Source organism: Trachypithecus francoisi, unplaced genomic scaffold (genome assembly GCF_009764315.1).
Source record: "Trachypithecus francoisi isolate TF-2019V2 unplaced genomic scaffold, Tfra_2.0 Lachesis_group10, whole genome shotgun sequence".
NCBI lineage: Eukaryota > Metazoa > Chordata > Mammalia > Primates > Cercopithecidae > Trachypithecus > Trachypithecus francoisi.
The window spans coordinates 35201121-35214822 of record NW_022681455.1 but is presented as its reverse complement, the minus strand read 5'-3'; the positions used below and the strand labels follow the sequence as shown (position 1 = coordinate 35214822).

Here is a 13702-nt window from a genome sequence, read left to right as displayed (position 1 = left end):
CATACTGGCACAATCTCTACAGAGGAGAGTTTGACAATATCAACCAAAATTACAAATGTACATATTATCTGACTCAGCAATTTCACATCTAGTCTACAGGTAGACGGACATGTGTGAAAATGGCACATGTCCAAGGTTACCTATGGCATCCCTGCATGTAATAAAAGCAAAAAATTAGAAACAGCATAAATGTCCATCAATACCAAACTTCCATACTATGTAGACATAAATGAGGAAGCTCCTTACATACTGACATGGCAAGATCTCCCAAATATAATGAATAAAAATGGCTAGGTATAAAACAGTGCCATTTATTCATTATTTATTTATGAGATGAAGTCTTGCTCTGTCGCCTAGGCGCGAGTGCAATGGCGTGATCAAGGCCCACTGCAACCTCTGCCTCCCAGGTTCAACAGTGCTTTTTATGTACTGTCATTGGCATTAAAAATTCTGTGGGCTGGGCGCAGTGGCTCACACTTGTAATCTCAGCACTTTGGTACGCTGAAGCAGTCGGATCACCAGGTCAAGAGGTCTAGACCATCCTGGCCAACATGGTGAAACTCCGTCTCTACTAAAAATACAAAAAATTAGCTTGGCAAGGTGGCATGCATCTGTAGTTCCAGCTACTCAGGAGGCTGAGGCAGGAGAATCGCTTGAACCCGGGAGGTGGTTGCAGTGAGCCAAGATTGCACCACTGCACTCCAGCCTGGTGATAGGGCGAGACTCCGTCTCAAACAAAGCAAGCAAGCAAGCCAGCAAGCAAACAAACAAACAAACAAAATCTGTAGAAGGTTAGTCAAGAAATTACTAACCAGGGTTGCCTGTGGAAGGATGACTGAGTGGGAATGATGATGGAAGGGTGAATTCTCAGGGAATATCCTTTATATTCCATGAAAAAAAAAATGGCTGGGTGAGGTAGCTCACACGTATAATCAGCACTCTGGGAGGCCAAGGCAGGTGGATCACGAGGTCAGGAGTTTGAGACCAGCCTGGTTAACATAGTGAAATCCCATTTCTACTAAAAATACACAAATTAGCTGGGCATGGTGGCACATGCCTGTAGGCCCAGCTACTTGGGAGCCTTAGGCTGGAGAATCACTTGAACCCAGGAGGCAGAAGTTGCTGTGAGCCAAGATTGCACCACTGCATTCCAGCTTGGGCAAACAGAGCAAGACTTGGTCTCAATAAAAAAAAAAATTAAAAAAAAAAAAAAAAAGCTTTGAGAATGTGTTACCTATGCAACATAAATAAAAAACTAAAAATAGAAAGTCTAAATGCATGTTTTGTACTCCCTTTGTTGGTTACAGGAATATCTATGATTCTCCATACATAAGGAATGGAGAGTCCAGTGCTGATATGATGGATTCCATGTTGCTGACCTATAGCAAAAACACATCTGAAAACTGCGCTTTGTGATTCATGGAGGCCATTCTATAATTTCATACAGAAAGCTGATCAGCTGAGCATGAGGCAACAGCAAGTCTTTACAGGACCTGAAGACATGGTGGCTTCAACATGTGTGTCCCCAGCCTGGTCACAAGGGTGTGTCTGGATGAAGCGGTAGCCTAAGCAGGGACTATGTTTCTCCTTCACTGCTCCATGTGGCCGCAGGACAGTATTTCCTAGGTTGAGACAATGATCTCAGAGAAAGAACCCTGGTCTTAGGCACACCTGCCAAATCCCCCATATCGAAGCCTCAGGTCAGTTCTACAATCTCAAAGAGCTCCCAGTTCCTTGGTTCTTATCTTAACTGTATGGGTCTCATGCTTTATCAACTATCCAAAAGTAGCAGGAACTCCCAAGAAATGAAGTGATGAAGTGAGATAGTACCAGGCTAACAAGTTATATCTGGCCTTCTTAGGGATGAACTATTCACTAGAGGGCCAGCTCTAGGGGAGTGTCAAAGAGGCACTAGAAAAGAGGTGCTCTGGCTTCCAGGTAATGACAGTATAATGAGCCTGAGACCCTGAATGACCTGTCCAACATCACAAATCCTTCTGATTCTGAACTGGAAGTGAGGAGCCTGAGTACACCTCATACTTTTTTTTTTTTTTTTCTGAGACGGAGTCTCGCTCTGTCACCCAGGCTGGAGTGCAATGGCACGGTTTCGGCTCACCGCAACCTCTGCCTCCTGGGTTCAAGCGATTCTCCTGCCTCAGCCTCCCGAGTAGCTGGCACTACAGGCGCCCGCCACCACGCCTGGCTAATTTTTGTATTTTTAGTAGAGATGGGGTTTCACCATGTTTGCCAGGCTGGTCTCGAACTCCTGACCTCAGGCGAACCGCCTGCCTCGGCCTCCCAAAGTGCTGGGATTATAGACATGAGCTACCACACCGGGGTGACTTCATACTTTTGCTAGCAAAAGAGACAATTGCATAGGATTTGTGAGACCATCACCTTTCTATATCTTGACTGATAGCTGCCAGGGTAAAAGGCATTTGAAGTTTGTTGGCAGCTTTAGGAAACAGCACCCAAAACAGGTTAGGACCATCTGTTAAAGACAACGGCTTCAGCTGCACTTGGATTTGTATCTCAGGGATTTTTTCTTTTCTTTTTTTTGAGATGGGGTCTTGTTTTATAGCCCAGGCTGGAGAGCAGTGGTGCGATCTTGGCTCACTGTAACCTCCACCTCCCGGGTCCTGGTTCAGGCAATTCTCCTGCATGCCACCATGCCCAGCTAATTTTTGCATTTTTAGTAGAGATGGGGTTTCAACATATTGGCCAGGCTGGTCTTGAATTCGTGATCCGCCCACCTCAGCCTCTCAAAGTGCTGGGTTTACAGGCGTGAGCCACTATGCCCGGCCGGGTGTTTTTTTTTTTTTTTTTCTTCACTCTCCAGGACAAAATTTCCCATTCCATTAAGTAGTGGATGTTGACTACGTCTCCTCTAAACTAGTTTTGTGGGTGACTAATTTTGTCGATTAGTATCAGCTATATCTTATACTCTTGTTTATCTGATCAAAGAGACTCTCCTCACGATATAATCGTAGACATCTAAATGACACAAGAATAAACACAGCCGCAGGGACAGTTTCCAGAGGCAGTTAAAGGGATACACTGCCACAGAATGTGTTTTCCTTAACACTTGACTCTTTTAGGGGAAAATAACATTCTTACTCTCTGTTATAGTGATTATAATTTAAGTTCCCGGAGAGCATACCTTTCAGCCTAATTAGCACCTAACAAAGAATGTGCCCACAGATACCAAATGATTAACACCATTAGGTTACATAGCTAACTGAGCTCTTTAGTTCAAATTTGAATCCTGATTCAGTTCTGCTTACTGTAAGTTATCTAACTTGAACTCCCGAGACCAGATTTGAAACTCTTCATCTCCTACAGAACTGTGAGCTTCTAAGAGAAGCTCCTGGCAAGGAAGTAAATGTTGAACGAAAGAATGGAGGAGGGAAGGAAGTGAAGTCCCCATCACCCCAACCACTCCCAACTCTTCCCTAGCCCAGCTAAGTGGGTGACTTTTCCCTCATCTGGAATACCATCTTGCCTCATCTTTAACATGCATGTTCACTGCTTCCATGGAGACCCAGGTCAGGAATAAGCTTTCCCTGGCTAATGTCACACTTCAGCCCCATGTGCTGTCTGCACTTGGCAGTGAAGCCACACGAGGGGGGGTTGTCTGTGGTGCTCCCCGAGGGCTCAGATTCATCTTCTCCATCATCGTATCTCATGTGACATAGCACCCAGCACATGGTAGGCACTCACTGGGTATTACTTTAGCAAATGAAGGAAGAAATCTTATTGCCAATACCACTACCTGGTACAGAATTCAGCAGTTTCAAAAATGCTCTCAGATACACATATATTATCATGTTTATTCTAAGCACTTAATTCATCAACTCCCACCATAGGAGGGGCTGAGAAGACAGCCCATTTCTAGTCTAAAGTGGTCATTTTGGCTGGGGGTAGTGACTCATGCCTGTAATCCCAGCACCTTGGGAGACCGAGGCAGGTGGATGGCTTGAGCCCAGGAGTTCAAGGCCAGCCTGGGCAGCATGGTAAAACCCTGTCTCTACCAAAAATACAAAAATAAGACACGTGTGGTGGTGCCCATCTCTGTAGTCCCAGCTACTCAGGAGGCTGACATGGGAGGACTGATTGAGTGGGAGAGGCTGCTGCTGCAGTGAGCCTCCATGATTGCACCACTGCACTCCAGCCTGGGTGACAGAACAAGACCTTGTCAAAGAAACAGATAATAAAATAAAATAAAACAAAATAAAATAAAGCAGTCATTTTGCAGATGAAGAGAGAGGCCTGCATTGCCAGAGGAGTCCCACAGGATCACATAGCTACCAGTGTTCTTCCCATACTCCACTGTCTCTTGCCAGGTAATAGTGTTCTTTAATTTCCTGAGAGTAGACATTTCCTAGGCTCCAACAGACTTGAATATCTAGCTGCTTACTCAACATCTCGACTGTGATATGCAAAAAACACTTCAAACTTGACATGTTCAAGAGTAAATTCCTTATATCCTCCTTCTAACAACCTGCCCTCCTTCCAGGCTCCCCAATTTCAGTAGATTGGAATTCTACCATTTTGTTACTCAGGCCAAAAATGTGGGAGCTGGGCAGATCACGAGGTCAGGAGTTTGAGACCAGCCTGGCCAATATGCTGAAACCCCGTCCCTACCAAAAATACAAAAATTAGCCGGGCATGCTGGCATGCACCTGTAGTCCCAGTTACTTAGGAGGCTGAGGCAGAAGAATTGCTTGAACCCAGGAGACAGAGGCTGCAGTGAGCCGAGATCGTGCCACTGCACTCCAGCATGGGCGACAGAGTGAGACTGTCTTGAAAAAAAAAACAAAAAACTTGTAGCCATCCTCAACTGCTATTTCTTTCACATATCACATCCAGTCCATCAGCAAATCCTGTTGGCTCCTTTCCAAATATATCCAGAAGCCAACCACTTCTCACTTTTCCATTGCTTCACCTTGGGTTCAAGCCACCAACTTCTCTTGCTTAGACTATTGTAGTAGCCTCCTAACCAGTTTCTCTCCTTCCATTTTTGCCACATTATAGCTTATTCTCAACACAGCAGTCAGAATGACCTTTTCAATATAGCAGGCCATGTTATTTATCTGCCTAGAATTCTCTAATGGCTACCATCTCACTCACAACTCACAGTAAAAGCCAGTGGCCTGTGTGATCTGCCCCCAATTCACCCCCACCGCAACATCTGCCATTTCTTCTCTCACTAATATACTGCAGCCGTATTGGCTGGCTTACTCATGTTTCTTGAATATATAGGGCACATTCTTGCCTCAGGGCCTTTGTGTTTGCCGTTTTTCCTGACTGGAATAAACTTCCCCTAGATGTATGCTTGACTTACCCCTAACTTCCTTCAGGTCTTTGCTCAAATGTTACCTTTTTAGTGGGACCCTCTTCAACTACCCTATTTAAAATTTTAACACCCAGAATCCTGGCACTTTCTTCTTCTTCTTTTTTTTTTTTTTTTCTGAGACAGAGTCTTGCTCTGTAGCCTAGGCTGGAGTGCAGTAGCGTGATCTCAGCTCACTGCAAACTCTGCCTCTTGGGTTGAAGTGATTCTCATGCCTCAGCCTCCCAAGTAGCTGGGATTACAGGTGCCTGCCACCACACCTGGCCTCATGTTATCTACCCACCCCGGCCTCCCAAAGTGCTGGGATTACAGGTGTGAGTCACTGTGCACGGCCTACTCTTGGCACTTTCTATCTTCCTTCTCTGCTTAATTTTCTCAATACATATTTTACTTATTTGTTTATTGTCTGTCTCTACCCTGTCCATTCCTCAAACGGTGAGCTCACTGCTCTATTCCCAGTACCTAGAAAAGTACCTGGCACACAGCAGATATTCACTAAATATTTGTGGGATGAATGAATCAGTGAATGAATGAATATATATACCTTTAGGATCTCCCAGTAACCTGAAAGCTTTAGGCAAGAAGGAGAAGACCCTAGTCTAGCTCTGGTCTCTCTCCAGCCCTGGATCCCTCTTTCCTCCTTACTGCCTCACCTGCTTCTCAGGTCCAGTCCAGCCCTATTCCACCAGAAACCACACCTAAGCTGGGAAGCAGGGCAACAGGCGCTTGATGCCAGGATGTTACAATTCCCAGGCCACCGGGTACAGAATTCTGCAGGGTGCTAATTTTTAAATTTAGCATCCTGATATCTTACAAACAGAAGAGGTCAGAGAAAGGTTAGGACTAAATATACTACTTAACCTAGATAACAGTACTGATTCAGAAACAGCAGCTTATTTGCTCTGAGATGTTTTCCAAGGAACAGTGCTAAATTTGCACTTGTTCACCTAGCTCCCCCTTCCTTTAATCTTTTTATAATGGATTTCCAACATACATAAAAACAGAAAGAATGGTATAATGAACCTCTTGAACCCATTACCCAACTTCAAAAATTACTAACATTTTGCCTCCTTGGTTTCCTCTGTTTCTTAATCGTCTCTGCAACCCACACTAAATATTTCAAACTAGCTGTTTTCTGGAGAACAGATTTATATAAGACAGCCCCTGATGCTGTTACCAGGCGGGCAGATCACAACCAGGAGATCAAGACCATCCTGGCTACTAAAAATACAAAAAGAAATTAGCCGGGTGTGGCAGTGTGCACCTGTAGTCCCAGCTACTCGGGAGGCTGAGACAGGAGAATGGCGTGAAACTGGGAGGTAGAGCTTGCAGTGAGCCGAGATCGAGCCACTGCACTCCAGCGTGGGCGACAGAGTGAGACTCTGTCTCAAAAAAAAAAAAAAAGAAGTGTCTAAATTCCAGACTGTTTAAATCAAGGGACATGCCCATTATCATGTTTGAAGAACTTTGGGGAGGGGTATTGTTGTGTCCACAGAATGAATGTAGACATGAACTGCTTTTACTTGTGTACACCTGATGCAGAATTTCTGAGTGAGTTTATTTAATCCAGCAAGTATTTACTGACTACCTGCTAAATATGAGGGATGAGATGAAGATAAAAGATAAAGAAAACCGGCCAGGCGCAGTGGCTCTTGCCTGTAATCCCAGCAATTTGGGAGGCCGAGGCGAGTGGATCACCTGAGGTCAGGAGTTTGAGACCAGACTGGCCAACATGGTGAAACACCGTCTCTACTAAAAATACAAAAATTAGCTGGGCAGGGTTGCAGGCTCCTGTAATACCAGCTACTTGGGAGGCTGAGGTGGGAGAATCACTTGAACTCAGGAGGAGGAGGTTGCAGTGAGCCGAGATTGCACCACTGTACTCCAGCCTGGGTGACAGACTCCATCTCAAAAAAAAAAAGAAAGAAAACCTACTCTCTGTTCTCACAGAGCTCACAGGGTGGGGGTGAGAAAAGTACACAAATAACTCAAATAAAAGGCAGAATAAGTTCTGTGCCCTAAGTAAATAAATCTAAGGCAAGAGCTCCTTTTTAAAATCCACCCACAGCAGTCGTAGAACCCAGGGTATACCCCTTCCTCAACTCTAGTTTTAGTTTCTGTTGTATGTATTGCTGTACAGCCAATAAGTACACTATAGGAGACCTGGGAATTTAGTGACCCACAGAATAGAGTTTTGGATGTGGATCTTTGATGTCACATTTTGCTGCTGACTCTCCAGACTTCAGTGCGTGGAGATTATCAAGTTTTCCCAGGGCTTGGAAAACAATGAGGCTAATTCAGTGCCTGCAGAAGCTGACACCCAAAGCATTCTACCCTGAGGGCATATACAGCAAGCAGCTTCATAATGGGATAGGACAGTGGGAGGGTGTCCAGGAGACACAGCTAGATTGATTCTGAAGGATTTCCAAGGGCTCTCTCCCTGCGCTCTAAAAAACCGAGATTCTTTGGTGATCTATTATCAGAAGTCATCAGAAGTTCCCAGAGAAGAGTGTAGTTCTCTGGATAAACCGAAGAGACTGATGAAGTTTGGTGGGACAGTGCAGCATATGAAGTAAGCAGAGCTGAAAGCAGCAGGGGCATAGGCATGGCCCTGGAGTTAGATGCACAAGAGAGTGGAGGAAGAAAGGAGCAGAGCTGAGATGGAAGGGAGATTTATATTGTAATTGGTTATCAAGATTGGTGAGGTGAGGATGGCTGAGGGGACAAATAAGAGGAAGGCAGGAAGGGGAAGGCCCTGTGGAAGGGTGAAAGACAATCCAGGTTTGAAAAGGTGATCATTGAGGGAGGAATCTGAGCGGCAGGATCTCGCAGGATACTGGGCAGGGGTATGAGAGGAGAGGCCTTAGAATGGGAGGGTGTGCAAGTTATACAGGATTGGTTCATGCTGGGATGGAAGGGGCTGATTCCATTGAAGCTAGTCGCATCAAGAGGTCACTAAATGAAGTACGAATTATATGAAGGTTTCAGGTCACAGAATGTGGCTGAGGATGGCAGAAGGTGGGGTGGTGGGAGTAGAACACTGAGACTAAAAATAGGATGAAAGACTACTGGACTAGAGGGTTTTAGAGCATACAGACACGTGGATTCCTGGGGCTGAGGGACTTAACAAGATGAAAGGATTTGGGGTAAAGTGCCAATGAGGTGGCAGACACTATACGGTGAGTGAGCTCATGGGGTAAGGGCTGGGAGCATCAAAGATTCATAGAACAAGAGATATTTGGGCAAAGGATGAAGAGAGAAGTTGACTGGGTTCAACACACTACTCCAAAATAGGGCAACTTGAGAAAATGGCAGTAGGAAGGTCACTCTCACTTTCTCCAAGGCTCTTCTTCCCTGAAGCAGATCACAAAACCTAGGAAGGATTTTTCTGACTTTCCCCTGAAGCAGGTCATAATACCCTCGTAGAGAGGTGCCCTCCCTGTACTCAGAGGAAAGGAGTACCCTTATCTGTGAAGACACAGGGACACAGAGAAGAGTCTGAACAAACAGGCCTTGCTAAGTTTCTCCCAGTTTATTACTATTTGATATTACCCTTTTTGCATTTTTTTCCACAACTATCCACTCTTCATCAAATCTAGTATAAAAATACACAAGTTTAATCATTTCTTTGGGTCTTCATTTCCTTATGAAGGCTCCTGTCACATAAAACTTACATTAAATAAATGTGTATAATCTTCTCGTTAAATCTTTCTTTTGTTATAGGGGCCTAAGCCATGAACCTAAAAAGATATTTTCCCTTCCCTACAAGGTGCAGGGGTTTCAAGGGTATATGAGATCAAAAGTTATGAACAGTAGGATGAGAAAGTCACCAACTTATGTGGCAAAGGGTAATAGAAACCTTGGGGGGTCAGGGCCAGTATCGGTTGCTCATGCCTATAATCTCAACTACTTGAGAGGCTAAGGTGGGAGGATCGCTTGAGGCTAGGAGCTCAAGACCAGAAACCTTGGGGATCAAGGAATGAGCTGATGTTGGATTTAGGAATTACTAGAAAATAAGGAACAAGGAGCTGAGGTTGAGTAAGTTTGGGGGAAAGACAGGCAATGGAGTAGGGTTTTGTTTTGTTCTGTTTTTTTTAAACTGTGGGCTCAAATCTTAGCTCTGCTACTTAGCTATGTGAGTTTCTGGTTCATTTCTCTAAAACCAACCAACCAACCAAACAAAAAAATGGGAAGGGAAAATGGTAGATACAATAATTAACTCTTGGGGCTGTTGAGAGGTAAATTTCACTTATATATCCAGAGCTTGGCACACAGTAGGTATTCAGCAAGCCAATTGTTATTGAGGCAAAAATCAGGGTTAAGAACCACAGAAGTGAGGCTACAGCAGAGATGAGAAGATACGGATTCCAAGATGTCAATAGTAGCAATATAATGCAAGTTTTGGGCCACATGTTCAGTCTGTTGAATCCCTAGCACTCAGGACAGAGTAAGATCCATAGGAGCTTCTCATTTCTAACAACAGCTCATGCTGAGTTCCCATGTGCCAGGCATGGTGCCTGGTGCTTTACATGTGTTATGTCAGGCACCACTATTTTCCTTCCTTAGCAGAGGTGGGGACTGAAGTTAAGACAGGCTAAATAATATACCCCAAGTCCCACAGCTGGAGAGCCAGAATCAGACTGGAACCTAGGTTTGTTATGAACTCAATACCCCCAAATGAAGCACTCTGCTATGCTGCTTTGCAAACATGTTAACTGATGGATCCTGATCAAGGGAAATGGGTATGCACTATTAAGAGTGAAGAGGGTGATCTGGGAATGAGGGAGTAAGGTTCATGATGCAAGCAGATCCTGGGGTGGGGTTACAAGAGGAAACTTCCAGGGTGGGGTACAAAAATGATTGCAAAAAATTATTATCTTGACTGAGAATTGCAGAATTTCACAATTTCACAGATGGAAGGAAACTCAAAAGATCATCTAACCCAACCTCATCACAGTCATTTTGAGAAACTAAGGTCCAGACTGAGGAGGGGACTTCTCCCAGGTTCCTAAAGCACAGCAGTGACAGAGTTGGGACCACACACTGGACTGGCTCTGGAGTGATCCAGAATTCTCTGATGCCTCCAATTATTACTACTTCATATTAATCTCTATATCCTCCTCAGCACCAGAAAGGTGCTGGACGCGTGTAAGTCATGTGCTGATTGACACTGAAGGGCTGGGAGCACAGAGAGAGATGCCAGTGGGGGTGATTTTAGGATAAAGGCAGACGTGGAATAAGGGTCATAGGGCTACAGGGCAAGGATACTGAGGGCTGTGTAGAAGATGAGTGGGTGGAAAACTATTGGAGTAGGGCTTAGGAGTTGCCAGCACAGTTTTGAGGGGAGTCACCGAGTTTGTGGGGAACACAGGGTAGAATCGTAGGGTTACCGGGCCAGGAGGGTCACCCAGGTTTGGGGGTCACTAAGGAGGAGTGTGGGGATCTTAGGGTCATGTGAGTTATCGGATTAAAACCGAGGGAGTTAGTGGTTGGTGGGTCTCTGAGAAGTGCTGGGGAAATTCCTGGGTTAGCAGCCAATGAATAATAACCAACGGTTACCTGGTGAGGTCTTGGGGTCAGTGGGTGGGGTGTGGGGTCACAGCGGTGGAGGCGGGCGCCGTCACGGGGTGGGGTTTGGGAGTCACGGGGGAGGAGCCGCAGGGCGGAATAGAGGGGCAGGGACCCTGGGTGGGGAAGAGGGCCCGGCCGCGGTCCAGCGGCCAGGCCGCCCTGCTAAGGCCGGAGGGAGGTAGGCACGCCGGGCTCGGGACCTTCCCGGGGCCCTGCGCCCGCCCGGCCTCCCGCCCTGGGCATGGTGGACCCATTCTTCCCGCAGCCACCAACCTGACAGCCCCCGAGGGCAACTCCGCCGACAGACCGCCATACACCGGGCCCCGCCACCAGCGCCGGCCCCACAACCCGCCTGCGCCATAGCCCGCCCGCCCGCGCGCAGCTTGCCTCGCGCGATATCCAGGTTCCAGGGCCGCCGCACTTTCCTCTCCTCTTGGCGCGCCTCTACCGGGCCCCGGAACCCGTATAGAAAATACCGGGCACGCTCCACCCCGCCCCCCGCTTCGCCGCGGCAGCCATCCAACTTATCCTGGTTCCGGGGCTCCTGGAGCCCAGGCCGCTGAGATCTGAACCGAGCTCCTCGGAGCCCCGCCCCTCCCCCAGGCCGGGGTGACGCTTGGCCAGAGAGGCTGAGCGCCCAGGGAAGGCGTGCTGACGTCACGACGCCCGGGTCAGGGCCCTGGCGCGGCTCGGAGCCGGGTCGTCGCTATAGCAATCGGGAATCTCTACCTGTCCCTTCCAAGGATTCGGTCCACCTGAAGCGTGAGGAGGTGGCGGAGGCCCCAAGGGCTCTGCGCTGTCACTTCCGCGGCCTGCGGGCGAGAAGGTGCGCTTCGGGAATAGCGCGGGAGGACAGGAGGCGCAGGTTGTGAGGGACGCAGGCCGGGGCTGCCGTCTCTGTCCTCCGAGCTCAGAGCCCCCAGGCTTCTTCCCGGCCGCGCGCTCAGCACTACACTGTCTTACGGTCCCGAAGCGCTTTAAGGTGCGCAGTCCGCAGGCCTTGCCTACTGATCTTCGAGCCACCCCTTGAAGGAAGCAGTTGCAGGTATTAAGAGCTCCTTATTGAAAAGGACGATATAGAGGGGCGGTGAGGGACTCGCCTCCTCAGGGAGGGCGCCCTGGCGGTCCTCTCAGGTTCTCTCTCTTTCCCCCGTCAGCCCCACCGTCAGGCTTGAAACCGGCTACTCCCTTTTGTAGGCTTGCTTTGAGGTGAACATAAAAACCAAGCCCCTTTACTATTTCCCTGCTAGGAGGGGCTGCGATTGGGAAATTTTCAGAAACCTGAGGGAAAATTAAAAGGGAGCGAGCTTTCAGTAAAAAAATCAAATTAAAAGGAGGGGCGTTAGAGAAGGAGCTGGTAAAGATTGCCTTTTAGGAGAGGAACTGGGTGCCTGGAGGAATGAGGTGAGAAACTTTCCCCTCTCTATCCTTTCAGACTTCAACTGGTTTCTTTTGTATCTTCCCCGCCCCGAAAACAATTTAACTTAATAAGAATAATTTTTTTTTTTTTTTTTTTTTTTTGAGACGGAGTCTTGCTCTGTCGCCGGGGCTGGAGTGCAGTGGCCGGATCTCAGCTCACTGCAAGCTCCGCCTCCCGGGTTTACGCCATTCTCCTGCCTCAGCCTCCCGAGTAGCTGGGACTACAGACGCCCGCCACCTCGCCCGGCTAGTTTTTTTGTATTTTTTAGTAGAGACGGGGTTTCACAGTGTTCGCCAGGATGGTCTCGATCTCCTGACCTCGTGATCCGCCCGTCTCGGCCTCCCAAAGTGCTGGGATTACAGGCTTGAGCCACCGCGCCCGGCCAATAAGAATAATTTTTAAAGGACGTAAACTAGACACAGTTACAAAGTACGGGCTTTGGGGCTTGTGGTAGCTAAAGATGTCTTTGGGGACACGGGCGTCCTTTTCCTCTCCTGCCTGAAGAACTTAACTAGAAAGCCCCACTTTCAGTCTTAGACATCCCTTCTTCCTGATCTGATTTGTTCTGGCTGGGACCAGAGTTAAGTTTAGGTAGGCCAGTGAGTGGCAACTGATGGTTAGAATTCCTGTGATTAGAATTAATCCCTTCTATATCTCCTAGTGTGGAAATAAACTGCCTGGCCACTATGCTGCCCTCTTTCCATTCCTTTTTGGTGGAAGTTTGACAAGTTATTTACTATAGAAAATAACTTACAGGCCGGGTGCGGTGGCTCACGCCTGTAATCCCAGCACTTTGGGAGGCTGAGGCGGGCGGATCACGAGGTCAGGAGCTCGAGACCAGCCTGACCAACATAGTGAAACCCTCTCTACTAAAAATACAAAAAATACAAAAAGCTAGCTGGGCGTGGTGGCGGGCGTCTGTAATCCCAGCTACTTGGGAGGCTGAGGCAGGAGAATTGCTTGAACCTGGGAGGCCGAGGTTGCAGTGAGCGGAGATCGCACATTGCACTCCAGCATGGGCAACAGTGTGAGACTCCGTCTCAAAAAAAAAAAAAAAGAAAAAGAAAAAGAAAATACCTTATAGATACAGAGAGACGATTAAGTAGCTCCTCTAATATGAATTGAGGGTTAGAAATACAGGAGGGAATAGAACTCAGGCTGTACCTGAGTTTGTCCCTTTCGAACCACCCTTTTTCCATAGCAATATATATATATTGTGGGTCCCGAGGTCAGGAGTTCGAAACCAGCCTGGCCAAGATGGTGAAACCCCGTCTGTACTAAAAATACAAAAATTAGCTGGGCATGGTGTTGTGTGCCTGTAGTCCTAGCTACTCGGGAGGCTGAGGCTGAGGAGAATC

The 13702-nt window shown here is 47.3% G+C and overlaps 1 protein-coding gene and 1 long non-coding RNA gene across 11 annotated transcripts in view; one reads left to right on the top strand and one right to left on the bottom strand.

The window, feature by feature from the left end:
- The window catches only part of ZNF76 (zinc finger protein 76), a 37194-nt gene extending 25625 nt beyond the window's left edge, over positions 1-11569 (bottom strand). For 2 of the 6 annotated variants that reach the window (XM_033216903.1, XM_033216906.1), the window contains exon 1: positions 11312-11569. The gene's annotated coding sequence lies outside the window, so the exon portion shown is untranslated. Of the gene's footprint in view, positions 1-11197 lie in introns of all 6 variants that reach the window. The other 4 variants (XM_033216902.1, XM_033216907.1, XM_033216908.1 and 1 more) reach the window with 3 other exon arrangements.
- LOC117087098 overlaps positions 11551-13702 on the top strand; it is a 61008-nt gene continuing 58856 nt past the window's right edge. For all 5 annotated transcript variants that reach the window (XR_004438677.1, XR_004438679.1, XR_004438678.1 and 2 more), the window contains exon 1: positions 11551-11969. This is a non-coding gene — a long non-coding RNA (uncharacterized LOC117087098). The remainder of the gene's footprint in view (positions 11970-13702) is intronic.